An 18,565-nucleotide genomic window follows, 5' to 3' on the forward strand; every position below is an offset into this window, starting at 1 on the left:
GATGTTACTTTGTGTCTCTTGTAACCTCTTGCCCAGTGCAACAAAAGATATTCAGGTTAGTTTTGTTAATACTTGGTAAAACCTTTGATATCTGGAAAAGGGATTGTTTTTCCTGGGGGAATTATTTTGAATAGCCCCTTTAAGTGGTCAAAGCCATTGTGTTACTGAATTATGGTACGTAGATTTACAAATTGAGCCTCTGTGTGTTACTTTGAGCAGAGAATAATTACTTTTTTAAAACTGTATTCTTTTTTCTGTTCAAATTTGATCGTAACTTTTTTTTAAAAATTCAGACTTGGCAGGCTCAACGGGCAGTGTTCAATTAAAATTTCCGAATTGTTTTGATATAGAATGTGTAGCACATTATCCAAATATTTTATCTCTGACAAACATTTGAATAATGTACTACATCCTGTCCATTAATATTAGAACTTGGCATGAGATTCCAACTCAAAATGAATACGTTCTTTAAAAATATTTTTTGAAGAGCAGATGATTACAGCAAAGCCTTTTGAAATCGCTGTGGAAAATAAATATTTATTTAATCTTGGCTGTAGAAAGTTGTTTACCAAGTAAAATAAATCGTTCCTTCTCATTTCTCAATATAAGGAATTTCGGCGATAGAACATATATTACGACATCAAGAAATAAATTCCCTAGCACTGAACGGAACTGTAGAGGGTAGAAACTGCAAGAAAAGGAAAACAATGGAACACATCCAACAAATAATTGAATATGTAAGATGCATGTGCTACTCTAAAATGAAGAGACTGGCAAAGCAGATGAAGTCGTGGCGGACAGCGTTAGAAGACTGAGGACAACAAATGCGTGTAACGTCGGCCTTAATTTTAGGAAAATATTTGTGAGAATATGTGGGTGGGTATCAGAATTCTGTGGAAGTAAATGTAGGATAACCAGAGATGAAGATGTTTGAGGTTGTAGAGATTTGGTGTAATTGAAGGACGTTGAAAATTAGGTGAACATAAAGGATAATAAATGGGGAATTTCGTCGCAGAATAGGTGACGAGAAAAATCTCATCATGATGAAGTGACAGGATGACGATATGCAATGTCCCTACTCTCCAGTCGGTTCAACCACTAGACTCTGTGGGGATTTTAAAAGTGGCGACCACTCGTCTTGGCGTGGCAGGAACTAAAAAAAAATTTGCAAATAGTGCTGACATCATATCAGTAAAACAGTGTGACACTGAGACATGCATTTACTTTTTTGCGAACTGATGGACAGATGCCACATGCACAGAAGAATACTTTGTTGGGAATTCACCCGAGAGAGCATTCACAACTGAGGCCTTGACATGGGGAAGGTAGTAAGTAAGTACAAATCATTTTTCGGATTTTTTATCGAAAAGGTAATAAAGCTGGAGAAGGTCAAATTTGAGAGTGGCTACGTTCTTGCAAACGATGCAAAATGGTACATGAACATCACGTGGGATATGGAAGTAAGTCACAAGCTTTTACTCTATGACCAACCGCTCATTCCTGTGTTATTTGTTCGATATTAATGCTACTAGGAGATGTCAGTATGCCAAAATGCTTCTGTAGCCTTATCCAAACCAAATGGTAACCTATACTTTCGGTCTGCAACGAAATTTACTTGATTACATTTAGAATCAACACATACTTTTGTGCTTTATTATCACCTAACCAATCTATGTACTTTCTTTGTGCAGTCTACTTGTAAATGCCAAGCGGTTCTAGGCACTGCAGTCAGGAACCGAGCGACCGCAACGGTCGCAGGTTCGAATCCTGCCTCGGGCATGGATGTGTGTATTGTCCTTAGGTTAGTTAGGTTTAAATAGTTCTAAGTTCTAGGGGTCTGAGGACCTCAGAAGTTAAGTCCCATAGTTCTCAGAGCCATTTGAACCATATAACTTACGTAGTTTTGAAGAGGATGACTTAGGGAAGCTGCACTCAGAGTTTTGGAACCAAAGTCAAGATAATTTTCTTATTGGTGTAAAGAACATAGTGCAGATGAAACAAAGAAGGCTGACTCTGCATGTACGGTATGACAACTGCATCAGTCGAAATAAAACCGAATGGTTTTAAAGACTTTAATCTACGCAGTATAGTTGACAATGTCGATCTGGTATTTCTAGAGTTGGGACATTCGTACATGCTTTGTGGCAAAGACCTCCAAATACTAGAGAAGAGAAAGAAGCTTTCACAACCAATGACTTTTGACGACGAAATTGATGATATGATTAGAAAAGCAAAGACTGTGCAACCATTCAACGTTATACAGATGACGGAGGACGATTTCAATGATTTCACCTTCATATAAGGTACATTACTGTATAAGAACCAGTGAAGATCAGTTCTGCTTCCTGGATGAGAAATTTGATGGATGAGCGGTCCATCATATAAATGAAAGATTTGTTCACTGAAATGGAACCGTGGAGGGAGCGTAACATTTAGAAAAAGGGTAAAACTGTCAAGAACATCTTTTCAGTTCGTTCTCTGCGACCTGTTCAATGAAGGCCCGCCATTAGTGATGCTAAAAAAGAAAAAAGACCTCCTTGCGATGTGTACTACATGAACATCAGATTTCGTGTCTTTTTCTAATAGCTCTAAGCACTATGGGACTTAACATCTGAGGTCATCAGTCCCCTAGAACTTAGAACTACTTAAACCTAACTAATCAAAGCACATCACACACATCCATGCCCGAGGCAGGATTCGAACCTGCGACTGTAGCAGTCACGCGGTTCCGGACTGAAGCGCCTAGAACCGCACGGCCACAATATTTTGTGATCAACACAATCAAACGCCTTGTTTAAATAAAAAAAAAAAATGTGCTAGCGTTCGAAACCTTTTGTTTTACCCATTCAGTTCCTCACAGAGTTAGAGAATATGGCATTTCCAGTTGTTAAACGAACTGTACATTTGATCGCAAATTATGCGATATAAAATTAACCACGATTACATACACAGCCTTTCCAATAACTTTAGCAAACTCTAATGGCATAGAAATAGATATAAAATTGTCTAAATTAACCCTTTCTCTTTTTTATAAAGTGGCTTTACTACTGACTACTTTAATCGTTCAGGAAACTGACCATTCCTAAAGGAAAAATTACGAATACGGCTAAATAGAGGTATAACGGGTGCAGCACAGTACTTCAATATTCTGATAGTCGCTCCACCACATCCATTAATTAAAGATTCAAACTCGCCTTTGTCATTATCACAAAGGAGTATTTTAGTCATCAGACTCGGAAAGGCATTTCCCACGAGAGTTATATGATTCCCTGTAGAAACTAAATTTTTATTTAGTTCACCAGCAGTGCTCAGAAATTATCCCACTAGTCAACCACCCAGGCTGCCTTTACTGCTAGTAACCTTTTTAGAACGCTCTAATGGAAAGCAACTCTCAAAGAGCATGAGAAATGTGGTATGGAGAGCATTATATTTGACATCTACGTTATCGGTGCTAGGTGAGATATGAAAAACTCTCTACCGCCGTTGGATTAGCTTTGCTACGTAGTTGATAATTATATGTGACACTTGTTTGAGTAGAAAAGCCTTTTAGTGTTAAAATTTCTGCGTCGTCGTCTGAAAGGCCATTCACCATTTTACTAACAGAATGCCCATGTAGTAATGAAGAATGAATAAAAATATTGTCTACGGCTGTGCTACAGTTTCCCTGCACCCTATACGGAAAAACACCGTCTGCATCATATCATATGAGTTTAGGAGATCTACCAACATGCTTTTTCTCGCACAATCGTATACAAAATTAATATTGAAGTCATCACATACATCAAATTTCTGGTACTTCCTGTCAAGTGAATCACAAACCTTCTCTAGCTTGAGCAGAACTGCTCTGAAGTCAGAGTTAGGGGACCTATAAACAACAACATTAAGAAGTTAAGTTTCACTAAGTTCAACTTCCCCTGCATGGCATGAAATATCTGTTCAGTGCAGTGCCGTGATACGTCTATGGAGTCAAACGGAATACTGTTTTTTACGTACATGTCCACTCCCTCACTCTGCAAGGAACTCCTTGATAAACAGCTAGCTAATCTGTATCCTGGTAAAAGTAGCCTTTGAATTGTCAAATTATTTAAGTGGAGCTCCGATATACCAATAACGTCGGAGTCAACATCTATAAGCAGTTCACTAGCTTTATCTCTAAGACCTCTTATATTTTGAATAAATATGGTAATTCCTTCTATACTTGGAAACATGGCGTTCTCTGAAGGTGATTCCTTAGTTAGAGGGACTTCCTTTAAGCAGGTATACCTATCAGCTGACTTCAATCTAAAGAATGTGCATCTCTAACAAAAACTACTACAGGAACTTTTCCATGAGTGATCCCACCACCACCCACTACAGTGTCATCTGTAAGCTTTTCCAGCCTCCTCTTCCCATACCTATTGAGATGCAGGCCACGCCTTTGTGAAACCTGATCTGCCGACGGACTCAACTGGCACCACTGCAATGTGACCCATGGCACCTGCCATCAGTGCCTTCTCCAACCCCATGTTAACACGCCTAACAGCCGGATTAATATGAGGCTGAAACAGCTGCACGAATTGCACATTAGTACCACCAGTTTGAAAAGCTATCTTTTTCAAGTCACCACCTGCATCATATTCATCGTCCCTGTCAATACTATTCCCTGCTCGACCTGCTATAACTGCCTCCTCCGTTAAATTCCTACATAACACTTCCTGCAACTGCTGCCCTACACCTCTACCGTGTGAACTACCTAGCAGCAGAAGCTTCTTCTTTCTGTTAGCATTTGCAACTGACTTTGGCCTCCTAACTGCTGAGGCGTACTGCATGTTTCCTGCACCTCCAACTACAAGAGGCTCCTCTCCACTCAGCTCTGACAGTTGGTATGATCTATTTCATGTACGCAAAGTACAACAGTCAGAATATCTCCTCCTCCTCGCCAGCTGCCAGTTCCCATTCCCCAGCACCATTCATCCTCCTCAGCCCATCTAGCCCCTCCTTTGCATTTTGTAGCTGCACCTGAAGGGCACGGATCTTACGATCCTGCTTCTCTATCAAGACAGCTATATCAAGTTTTTGCTACTATAGATTCTGCATTCCCAGGAGAGGGTCTCACTAGAACGCCCATTGGCTTCCCCACTGCATTCCCCTCTATGATAATACTTTGACCAAATCGCACACCATAACCCACTACTCACAAACTTACGGCAGAGCCCATACTTCTCATTCATGGTAAAATTTTACAGTTCCTGAAGAAAACTAAACGGATAAGTTACCTAATTTCAGTTACAGCAGTAGAATTGTTTACAGTACTAACAATAGCAATTTGGAAAGTCTCTATCTACTAAGAAAGCAACAACTTTTATTTATACTTATAAACCGCAGTTAACACCAATACCAACAAAACTGCACAAAATTTATTAGCAGAAACCACAAATTCAAGTGGCCACTGGAACACTCATGAAGTTAAAACAGAGAATGAAAATTATCCTGAAATATTTTACAAGAAACAATAAGAAATGTCATATGAAAGCTGCAGCGCTGAATTCACTAAACAACTTCAACGCATAGAAAACTCTAAAAAATAAAGCACGCGGATGTTTTTTATTTATTATCCAACAGACTTTTATCTATTACCCAGTTTCCTTTGAAAATTCTTTGGTTTTCAGGTGGACTGCTTTAGTAACTTGTAGCTTTCCCCCCAACTGAGTTTTCTTCCGTCCAGTACCGTGTCATTTTCACTTTTACTACGTTTCTCCTCTACACAAGTGTCGCATTTTAAATCTTCACTAAAAGGGACGCACTCTCGTAGCATTTATTATCTGTCGGCTGTTTTCGTCAAGTAGACATAACAAATACGTTTCTAGGTTTATTTCATGATCGAAAATACCTCCCCGCTCTTATTTCTCCCACTACTAATGGGTTACTGGCTTCTTCTCTTCCCATAGAAACATTGTAACTGATATTTATTACCGTTGGCCTATTATACCACCAATTTACTCCTATCTCTCCGTGTCGTATTTACATAATACTTCTTTCGCTCGAACCTACCATGTTCCTGTACCTGTCTTAATCAAAGTAATTTCTTTATTATCGTGTCAACGTACATAATTATTTCAACGCACATAATTATTTCTGTCTCCACTCCCGAACCAGTTAGCTTCACCTTCAAAGATTTCGGGAAATGTAGCAGTCGATAATTGAGAACACATTTTCCTAGAATAATATCTAACTGCGAAAAGATGAACGCGCTAATTAGTGCCTACAGAGGGGGTAAAAAACAGTGAAAACTGAATTTACTGCAAATGTCATGTTTTTAATGTAAGTTCACCAATCATGTAATTCATAAATTAGTCGAAATGGCGTAGAGCTTCAGAAAATACAGTGGCCGTTGGTTTCAGAAATTCATACCAAGGCGTCAGCTGCCTGGACGGACACCGGCCTCTCCGAAGCGCCCCACTAGTAACGCCAGCCAGTGCGTGGGCGGGCCGAGCAGCCCATCGGCTGGAAGTTTAAGCGACCGTCGGCATTTTCGCCATCTCTCATGTTGCCAGCAGGGACCTTTTGCCGTCGCATACTTTGTTCAAGGTTCCGATGTTACAAATCCACTCAGTCACTTTTCGCACTCAGTTCGTGGCATTGCTGATAAGGTAAGTTTATGGCAGTACATTGTAGCTTTCATTTCGTGACCAGCAGTCCTAGGCTAGTATACAACAATTTGCACCGCATTTGCTCGTTTTCAAGGCTATGAGTGCAACCCGGCACCACTACGCTCCGGTTTTACAAGTTCACGGCAGAATAATCATAGCAAATCTGACTGTATTTACGACGTAAATTTTCGGTCCGAACCGCTAGGTTAAGGCCTCCCGGTTTGATCAATGCAAGTTCGGTAGTCCATGTCAGATTGTCCACTCATGATAATTTACTGTAACTTGTGATTCGAATCTTGGACATCATCTTTGTTAAGTTGCATCAAAACTCTCTCTAGCGACTGGAACAGTTCTCGTAACTTTGGTTCATATTTTGTTCCTTTTCATGTAATCGTGGCTTGACCCACAGCAACCCTGCAGTCGCCTGTGTGATACGTAATTGTGGACTGGCTAGCGGTAACTGGTCTGTCTCTCATTTTAATGTTTTTACAAGAATATATCTGCTCTTTATTTAGTTGTCTGTTCTCTTCATTCAGCAGTCGATATTCTTGCAGTCGCATTCAAGAGGATGACGGTTCAAACCCGCGTCCGGACATCCTGATTGAGTTTCTACTTCTACATCTACATCTACTTCTACATGGATACTCTGTAAATCACACTTAAGTGCTTGGCAGATGGTTCATCGAACCGCTTTCACAATTCTCTATTGTTCCAATCTCGCACAGCGCGCGGGAATAATGAACACCTACATCTTTCCGTGCGAGCACTAATTTCCCTTATTTCACCTTTGTGATCGTTCGTCCCCATGTAAGTCGGTGGCAACAAAATATTTTCGCATTCGGAGGAAGAAGTTGGTAATTGGAATTTCGTGAGAAGAGTCCGTCGCAACGAAAAACGCCTTTCATTTAATGATGTCCATTACAAATCCTGTATCATTTCTGTGACACTCTCTCCCATATTTCGCGTTAATACAAAACGTGCTGCCTTTCTTTGAACTTTTTCGATGCACTCCGTCAGTCCTATCTGGTAAGTATCCCACACCGCGCTACAGTATTCTAAGAGAGGGTTTCTCTAAATCGCTTCAGGCAAACTCCGGGATGGTTCCTGTGAAAGGGCACGGCCGACATCCTTCTTCATCGGTGCCTAACCCTAAGGGACCGAGGACCTCGCTATTTGGTCCCCTACCCCACATCAGCCAACTAACCGATATTAGTGCAGCACGCGTAGAAGAATCCGACGCCAGGACGGTAGCAGTTCATCACGTGAGGTTCACCTAACCTGGTGGCAGGGAGCACGGTGACAGTTACGACCGTCAGTCCCTCCGAAGCCAAAAGAAACGAGCAAGCTACACAGTAAGTACGATCCTAGCTTCGTAACATGTTGTACCAACTCTCAAATACCGGCAAAATTAATTAAGAGTGCTACATTTACCTGTTGGTTTAAAAATCTCCCTCTAATTAGATGGTGCGTTTAGTACGTCATACAGGTGATATATATAACAGTAGCTGACATGAGCCACTGGGATACATATCATTTTCATTACACACTGAAGCGCTAAAGAAACTGGTATAGGCATGGGGATTCAAGCACAGAGATTTGTCAACAGGCAGAACATGACGTTGTGGTCGGCAACGCCTATATAAAACAACAAATATCTGGCTCAGTTGTTCGATCGGTTACTGCTGCTACAATGGCAGGTTACCAAGGTTTAAGTGAGTTTGAACGTGGTGTTACATGCGGCGCGCTAGTGATGGGACGCACCATTTCCGAGGTAGGGATGAAGTGGGGACATTCTCGCACGACAATTTCACGAGTGTACCGTGAATGTCAGGAATCCGATAAATCATCACATTTCCGACATGAGACCCGAAAAAGATCCTGCAAGGACGGAAACTGAAGAGAATCGTTCAACATCACAGTAGTTCAACCCTTCCCGAAATTGCTGCAGATTTCAGTGCTGGACAATTAACAATTGTCAGCGTGCGAACTAGTAAACGACACATCATCGATATGGGCTTTCGGAGTCGAAGGTCCACTCGTGTATCCTTAGTGACTGCACGACACGAAGCTTTACGCCCTTCCTGGGTTCGTCAACAACGACATTGGACTCTTGATGGTTGAAATGGCTCTGAGCACTGTGCGACTTATCTTCTGAGGTCATCAGTCGGTTAGAACTTAGAACTAATGAAGCCGAACTAACCTAAAGACATCACACACATCCATGCTCGAGGTACGATTCGAACCTGCGACTGTAGCGGTCACGCGGTTCCGGACTGAAGCGCCTAGAACCACACGGCCACACCGGACTCTTGATGACTGGAAATATGTTGCCTGGTAGGACGAGTGTCTTTTCAGATTGCATCGAGCAGATGGACGTGTACGGGTATGGAGACAGTCTCATGAATCCGTGGACACTGCATGTGAACAAGGAACGTTTGAGTGATATGAGACCCTTGATACGTCCAGATACGAGTCTGACAGTTTTTACGTAAGTAAGCATCCTGTCTGATCACCTGCATACATTCGTTTCCATTAGGCATTCCGACGGGCTCGGGCAATTCCAGCAGGACAATGTGACACCGCCGGCCGCGGTGGTCTCGCGGTTCTAGGCGCGCAGTCCGGAACCGTGCGACTGCTACGGTCACAGGTTCGAATCCTGCCTCGGGCATGGATGTGTGTGATGTCCTTAGGTTAGTTAGGTTTAAGTAGTTCTAAGTTCTAGGGGACTAATGACCACAGCAGTTGAGTCCCATAGGGCTCAGAGCCATTTGAACCATTTTTTGAATGCGACACCCACACGTCCAGAATTGCTTCACAATTTAAACACTTCCGCTGGCCGCCAAACTTTCCAGACATGAAAATTATTGGGCTTATCAGGGATGCTTTGCAAAGTGCACTTCAGAAGAGATCTCCAACCACTCGTACTCTTACGGATTAATGGACAGTCCTTGCAGGATTTGTGGTGTCAGTTCCCTCTGGCACTTCTTCAGACATTTGTCGAGTTCAAGCCACTTCTGAATGCCTGCGGTGACCCTACGCGATATCAGACAGGGGTACCAATTTCTTTGGCTCTTCAGTGTATTTTATTATTCTTAACTACCACTGTGTTTTCAGCACATAAGCTACTTTTTGTTTATTTTAAATGTAGGTTTGTCGTGGATAAAGTGCGAAACTTGTTTGAATTTTCGTGAATGGCATGCATGAATTTCGGTATAATGTGTAGAAGTAACATTCCACGTGTTTTTTATTGATATTAGCCGCTTGGGCATTGAAATGAATCAATTGGTAATTGGTGACAATTTGGTCAAATGGTTCAAATGGCTCTGAGCACTATGGGACTTAATATCTGAGGACATCAGTCCCCCAGAACATAGAACTACTTAAACCTAACTAACCTAAGGACATCACACACATCCATGCCTGAGGCAGGATTCGAACCTGTGACCGTAGCAGTTTCGCTGTTCCGGACTGAAGCGCTTAGAACCGCACAGCCACCACGGCCGGCAGTGACAATTTGTGCTAGACTGGGACTCGAACACGGATTTCTTGCTTTACGAGATCGCTCGGACATCTGGGCATATTTCCGTTCTAACCCAAATTCCCAGAATGTTACGAACCAAAGACGTAGCGCCAATTATCCAGAAACCTCTTACTCGAAGATCCCTTATTCCCGTACGAAATTGGGCGTGATACGCATCCACACTGAAAGAAAGGATCATTGCTTGTCGTTAACTGCCTTACTGGACCATTTCAGTCAATGATTCTCTAGTCGTCTTCTTCAGTAGGTTTTATTTCCGGTTTTCCCATTATCTTTTCATTCATTCTGATCTTTCTGTTAGTTCCTGAAGTCTATAAACCTCATTTTTTGTTACTGCGTTTGGCTTAAATCTGATTCAAATGATTTACAGTTTTTTGAATTTTGTGTTTTGTTTTCCAAATAATCAGCGGTGGAATTTAGCTCTTTTGCATCCTCCTGATTTTCGTTTATCCGTCGTACTTATTATTCTGTGCTCCAACGTTTATCCATATTTTTTCTTAGTAAACTGGTTTCTAATGTCCTCATAACGTAACCAAAAAGAAAATGAAACGTAAAAGATCTTCTCTTATTTCGTATAGTATCTGTAATGGGCTCCAGATCACAGTTCACCCTTCATTTTCCACTATCCGCCGTTGCCCATGTTTCTGATATTTCTTATTTGTGCATGCGTGTTCTACCCATTCTTCTCTATACTTTGAGGGTTGTCGATATATTTTTCTGTGTAACAAAGAAAAGAGTTTCACTTCTGTATGTCTCCTGTGGTTCAATCACCGTCTTGTAATGTTTTAATTTACTTCTGACAGATTTAGCACTGCACGTAGACCATGTCAATTTTTGAGATTTTATTAATTTTCGAGCTTTTATCATTTTATTCTTTTGTTCCTCGCAAATTTCTTGTCCACGGTATGTACAGGGTGAATATTAATAAAACAGACGTACTGTAGGAACGGATTCCTGACCGGAAATGGAGGAGAAAGGGTCCTATGTACGTGTGCGCAGATACACTTCGTTGCCACGATAGACGGCACTGACGAATGACAGTTCCTCTGACCACGTGCCGCGTGTTCCTTGAGTGATGTAGACTGTGCGATTGATGCAGTGTACTGTAAGCAACAGAATCGTCCGGTATTCATATCAGGAACTAGGCAATGAGACGTTTGAGTACGGGCAAGCAACTGGAAACGGGAAAGTAGATGGAAACGGTCGAGAGGCAGCACCGCTGTATGAAAACAAGTATCCTCACCGACACCACCAGCATCGCACGACATTTAAAGCCCTTTTTGGGCGTTTATGTAACCAAAGGTCCTTTCAGATAGACGAACGCTCAGTGACGCAGAGGGTTTGTAAGACTAGGTTCTACAGTATACTGAGTCGAACCCCAGCACAAGCTCCATGCAAGTGTAAACCAGAGTTTCTAATGTGTATCCTGCATGACAACCCTAACTGCCCATATCACCTTCAATCCCATGGAGGCAATTCTGAACCGAAACAGGTACGTTCAGGATATAACATTTACTGATTTTTCAGTCATGAGTCTTCTGACAGGTTTGATGCGGCCCGCCACGAATTCCTCTTCCAACCTACTTCCTCAATAATTTGCTGGATGTTTTCCATCTCTGTCTCCCTCTGCACTTTTTGTCATCTAGTACCATTGAAGTAATTCCCTGATCTGTTAAAAGATGTCCTACCATCCTGTCCCTCCTCTTTGTCAGTGTTTCCCACGTATTCCTTTCCTCTCCAATTCTGTGCAGAACGTCCTCATTCCTTACCTTATCAGCCCAGCCAAATTTCAGTAGCACCACGTCGCAAATGCTTCGATTCTCTTCTATTCCTGTTTTCCGACAGTCCTTGTTTCACTGACAAACCGTGCTGTGCTCCAAACGTACATTTTCAGAAATTTCTTCCTCAAATTAAGACCTGTGTTTGTGATAATAGATGAAAATAAAGAAATCAAGTCTACTTTGAACATCTGTTGTGTTGTCGATACCAGAAGATGGCAAGAACTACTATACCCGTTACACGAAGTCATTAAAGATCACCGAACTCACGTTGAGCGAACAGTAGGGCTGAACAAAAATGACTGACAAGGCACAATGCATCTTGTGTAGGGTAAGGTATGGACATATTGGAATAATAAGTGTTGGGTTATGGTTTTAAAGTAATTCACGCGACATGAAAACTTTGTGGAAACAAGTCGATTTACTGGAGGCTAGTTTATCCCAGGAAAGTATTCACAGTTGACTGCGGCCGGGTGGTGGCGCGCGGCTGGGGAGCGAAGAAGGGAAGCAACAATAGGCAGCTTAGGGTGGCTCAAACTCTGACAAAGGAGTAGCGGGGCGCGGCCTTTAGCTGCCTTAAGTTAAGTGACAGTGAGAGGGTGGTTGACCTCATGCTGCTGTACCGGAAAGCACGCAGAGAACTTGTGTGCCTGTTGATAAATGTCCGTCATCCCGTTTCCAGTGAAGCATGCGAGAAAGCAGAGCAAAGCTATGGTGGAATGGTCAACAGAGGCCGAAATATGCGTGTTTGTGGCTATAGCAATTTCACGCTGAATTCACGGTCCGCAGAGTCTGAAGGAAATCAGGTGACGAGCAACAGAATGAAATACATAAGCCTCTGATGGGAATGTAGGACCAAGGAATTTGAAGTACTCTCCTCAGAGTCAGAATTTCGGAAAAATTGGTGTTTATGCAGATGCTAACCTTGATAGGTGGCCTGGGAGGAGCTAAGTAGCAGAAGTTGAGCGGGAGGAAATTTTGTGGGAATTTGTTCACTTCCAAGAGCAGGCATTGGTCGGTGCTGGGAAGCAACGCATAATTAACGCGACTTGTGCTACAAGTGGGATATGTGATTTTGTTGGAGGGGAAACCGAGGCGAAGAGCATACTGGCTGAAGTCTTCATACAGGTGTTCTATTCTCAGCTTGCCTGGAGTGTGGACATGGCGTTCTTTACTCAGCTTGCCTGAGAGAGAGAGTGAGCATCTCTCCAGTCTAGGAGTTAGCAAACGAAATGATTGATGTTTTCGTTCAGGTATGTACTGAGCAAGATAGCTAGAAGAGAATAGACGATTGCAGCCTTGCAGCACTACGAGGCTGGCTGACGTCCGCATAATGACGCCGCCCCGCCGCACTGAATTGTGTGATATTGCGCCCACTCTGGCTTCAGATAGGCCACTGATTAATTTGTTGGATCACGTTTGCAAAGTTTCGACGAAGGTTTCATGGGCCGTGTATTGTAGAATTTATCTCACACTTCGCATTACGCCTGGGTCACTCGATAAGAATTAATTTTGATTTATCGCGCTTCACTCCACGTAAACGCAATTTATGACCACTGCCTGTTAAGAGAATCATGTAATGTGATGAAACTTCCTGGCAGATTAAAACTGTGTGCCCGACCGAGACTCGAACTCGGGACCTTTGCCTTTCGCGGGCAAGTGCTCTACCAACTGAGCTACCGAAGCACGAATCACGACCGGTACTCACAGCTTTACTTCTGCCAGTATCCGTCTCCTACCTTCCGAACTTTACAGAAGCTCTTCTGCGAAACATGCAGAACTAGCACTCCTGAAAGAAAGGATACTGTGGAGACATGGTTTAGCCACAGCCTGGGGGATGTTTCCAGAATGAGATTTTCACTCTGCAGCGGAGTGTGCGCTGATATGAAACTTCCTGGCAGATTAAAACTGTGTGCCCGACCGAGACTCGAACTCGGGACCTTTGCCTTTCGCGGGCAAGTGCTCTATATAATGTGATGATTGAAGGTCGTGAGTTAAAATAAATTTGTGCTGATCGACTGCATCTGTTTTCAATCAAGTAGTTGAAATCCCAAGACACTTTCTTAATTAATTTTGTAAGTAGGCTGTTTAGGTTCTCACGTTGGTAATGCCACGTAGCGCTCTGTATAAAAATTACTGACTGTGCTGTGTGCAGTCTGTGGCCGGTTGGCATTGTTGGAATATTCGCTATTGTAGTGTTTGGCAGTTGGATGTAAACAGCGTGTAGCGTTGTGCAGTATGAGGTGAGCCGTCAGCAGTGGTGGATGTGGAGAGAGAGATGGCAGAATTTTAAGAGCAGACGATCTGCACGTGTGTCCGCCAGAAAGAGTACAGTTGTAATATATATATATATATATATATATATATATATATATATATATATATTTGAGCACTATTAAGGTAAATACTATGTTTGCTCTGTATCAAAATCTTTCATTTGCTAACTAAGCCTATCAGTAGTTAGTGCCTTCAGTAGTTTGAATCCTTTATTTAGCTGTCAGTAGTGGTGCTCGCTGTATTGCAGTGGTTTGAGTAACGAAGATTTTTGTGAGGATAGTGATTCATGAAAGTTATATGTTATTGCTAGTCACGGCCATTCTTTTGTAGAGATTATTGAAAGTCAGGTTGCGCTGCGCTAAAAATATTGTGTGTCAGTTTAGTGATGATCAGAATAAGTAAAGCGAGAAATGTCTGAGTACGTTTAGTTTTGCTCAGCTGTTTCAAAATCAAATGACGTAAGGGGTTTACAGCACAATCATTCATACATTTTTCTAAGGGGATGGTTCAATTTTACGTTCTCATTTGCATCTGGTGTTCAATAGCTGAATATAACATCAATGTGCTCCTCTTTTTAATTAAAAGCGATGAATTCTGAATCAATTAATGCCAACAATGCCACCGTAGTTCAATCAGAAGTCACAGGGCCTTATTACTTTCTTTGCGTCATCCGTTATTGCGGCAGTTTTGCACTCTCTGTTGATCTGTTAGTCCATTAGGTGGGATGAACACACGCCAAAACCAGATAAGTGACGGGTGGGTGTTACAATACGATACAGCTTCGTACTATGTCCTGGACGATTTGTTGTTGCATGCATGCCGTCCATTTGCAGTCAGTAAGCCGTCCTAGTAGCTGTCGGTTTCATTATTGTTCACGCACACACACACACAGATATACAGGGTGTTACAAAAAGGTACGGCTAAACTTTCACATTCCTCACACAGAAATAAAGAAAAGATGTCATGTGGACCGATTCGGCGACCGATGGATTGAAGAGGCGGACCAATTCCATGGCCTCCACGCTCTCGTGACCTCAGCCCTATTGACTTTCGTATATGGGGGCATTTGAAAGCTCCTGTCTGCGCAATCCCGGTACCAAATGTAGAGACTTTTCGTGCTCGTATTGTGGACGGCTGTGATACAATACGCCATTCTCCAGGGCTGCATCAGCGCATCAGGGATTCCATGCGACGGAGGGAGGATGCATGTATCCTCGCTAACGGAGGACATTTTGAACATTTCCTATAACAAAGTGATTGAAGTCATGCTGCTAAGTTCTGTTGCTATGTGTTTCCATTCCATGATTAATGTGATTTGAAGAGAAGTAATAAAATGAGCTCTAACATGGAAAGTAAGCGTTTCCGGACACATGTCCACATAACCAATTTTCTTTCTTTGTGTGTGAGGAATATTTCCTGAAAGTTTGGCCGTACCTTTTTGTAACGCCCTATATATGTGTGTGTGTGAGTATGTTTTAGAATCGTGCTCCCTTGCATAAACTTTAGGTATCACACGTGCTCACGGGGAAAGTAATGACTAACGAAAACACTGGGTGTCACGGCCTCAGTAGGCTGGAAGGGAGCACGCTCACGGGACAAGGTGACGGCAACAGTCCACGTGCCGTCACACCCTGGGCGCGCCAGCAGTGACCGCGGGCCCAGTCGGCGGCAGGTGTCGCGGTCGCGCCCGCCGTCGCCGGATTCCTGACGCCCGGTGTCCGACGGCCGACACCGCGGCCGCTCGCTTGCGTGGGTGGCTCCGCTATCGATTGTGGGCGGGGCGGGAGGGGGAGGGGGAGGAGAGGGGCGGGGCGCGTGGTGGGGCCGCGGGGGTGGGGGTGGGGGTGGGGTCGGCGGAGCGCGTCGCGGCGCTGGCGGAGTCGGCGCCTCAGTCTCCGCCAGCCGCAGCTGCAGCCGCGCCGCAGCCGCGCCAGGCCACTCCACAGCACAGCCGCCGCCGCCCGAGGCCACTCTCTGACCACGCTCAGCCCAGGTGGCTGCGACGCGAGGGCGACTCCGGTCACTCTGCCCACCCCTCGTCTCCGCAAGGCTACTTCTTTTTTCTTCTCGGCTGGCGAGCTGTAGGAGGGCCCCAACACCCTCTTCGTGGATCCGACACCAACTGCAGACTCTTTCCGATACATTTCCTCTGCACCCGCGCCGGGCTGGTATGCGAGTCTAGAACGGGTCGCCTTGGTCGTCTCCGTTTCCTCGTCTCACCAGCGTCAACCGTCTTCGGACGCCGCTCGTTGATTGTATCCAGTAACGGTGAGTTCTGCGAACAGTAATAAAGTCTTTCCTATCACACAGCCCTCCATTAACTGGGAAAGAAACAGTTCTCAATGTAAAATATGCTATGAGTCATCTAGTACCCAATTGTACACCCCCGTTGGTCAATGGAAGGCGTCGACGTGACATTAAGTATGCGCAGTGCATTTTCTCTAGTGGATCATTCTGGTAATTTGTAACATGCTAACCACAGCATCAACTGTGGCTGAATACTTAGCAGTAGTTGAGATTTTGCTTTTGTGAAAATCCACAGCCTCCATATTAATGTCATGTACTTTCTACATTTATTAAAAAAATAATTTGGCAATTACGACATGTAATACGTAATATTACACATCTGCTTGAAAATGACAAGTCCTCGACAATAGCTAATAAATAAGTACTGTTTACTTTACAGCCTACTACGGACCATGTTTTCTGTTACTAGGAAGCAATGGAACAGCGCAGGTAGGTCAGTGTAGAATTGGGGCAATACTGAATTTATTTCAGTATTGCATACGAAGAGCAAAGCTGTAAGTCTATAGAGACTATCGATTACAGATGATTGTTTATCCATATTTTCGTGAGAAGAGCATGTGCAACGAATAAAATGTTGCTAAATTTGCTTTGTTCTTTGAATTGTGAAAATGTGAGGCTATAATTTCCAGCCATCCTCCTCTCCCTCCTTCCACCCACGGGCAAACGTAAAAAATTAACTTTGCTTGGAAAAACAGATATCTAATCTCGTTCATTGGTTATCCACTTCTAATATTTGACATTGCAGGAAATAAAACGGACGCCTTTCTGATAAAGAGTACATGCACAGTTAGGGTGTTTACATTACCCCGATGCCGAGAAATATCATTGACGTGCCTAACGTCGTTCTAATTCATATCATGTTTCTCAGTAACCAACTAGCTGAAAATGCACAGTTGCAGTAACTGTTGGTCAACTAACTGAGATTAGGCAATAACGTGTATACAAACTTCCTGTAGCCCTCAGGTACTGTGTGCTAGGATTCAGATATTCTATGAAATACTACGTGGGAATGCAGAACAAAAACAAAGTCACAAGTTTCCGTACTTCATATCTTCCGTAATTGATGGATAAGTAATTCTGCTAAACGATCCCCTGTCAGCTGCCTAATCACAACTTTAACTGTATATTTTGATTTTAAAATTATAACGTCTCTTTGTCAATGCTCGTACTTGCTTCTTCGCGTGAAGAAGGTACATTTGAGGGTACATGTCAAGGTCCGAACGCGTACATGATACAACAGTCATTGTAGTGTGAAGTTTTTTGTCATGCTGCGAAATTAATTGACTCAAGAGAATTGTCATAGTCTACGTTTCAGGAAAGCGTGCAACTGCGTTATTCAAGATGGAAACGACAAAAACTGCATTATTTACCGAGATAACTCAAGTAACTGGTGCAATTTTCGTTATTTAATTCACGACTCGTGTATGCCCAGAGAAATTAGCCTATTTAGTCTGCTCTGTTCTGAAAAATTACGTCTATAATGGGTAACAAATATTTTTAGCCGTTATATGCACCCTTCATGGTGAAATTTGTATTCTTTTATCTGATATTTTTTGCCTTTCTGTTGCTCTACCAAAGATCTGCGCCCCTTAACGACAGTTCGGTAACCCATGATTTAAAACAGCAGCTGCAGATCGAATTATTCATTATTATTTATCATCTGCACGATTTATTGTCAGAAACGTAGCGGGGCAAGTGATTTGTATCCAAGAGAACATTCCTCGCATTTCCGAGCGCTCGTTTCGGGGAGAGGAACGGCCGAATCGAAGGGTTCAACGGCTGGCAGACTCGCTGCCTCTCACTCTCTCGTCACTGCTGAGTCACCGCTGGTTCATTCAGCGGCGGAGAGACGGGGCAGCCTCTTCCCGACACCTGTCAACCGCCTCTTGTGCAACTGGATAGCGGATACTCTGCCGCTCGCTCCGATTAGGGCCGCGGACACAATATCCCGGTAAACAGTTTCTCGTTTCTGCGTCGATCTGTTGGTGCGAGGAACATCAACTCTTCGTTTCACTTATAGACCTACAATTTCACTG

The sequence above is a fragment of the Schistocerca gregaria genome, chromosome 2 (assembly GCF_023897955.1).
Source record: "Schistocerca gregaria isolate iqSchGreg1 chromosome 2, iqSchGreg1.2, whole genome shotgun sequence".
Taxonomy (NCBI): Eukaryota; Metazoa; Arthropoda; class Insecta; order Orthoptera; family Acrididae; genus Schistocerca; species Schistocerca gregaria.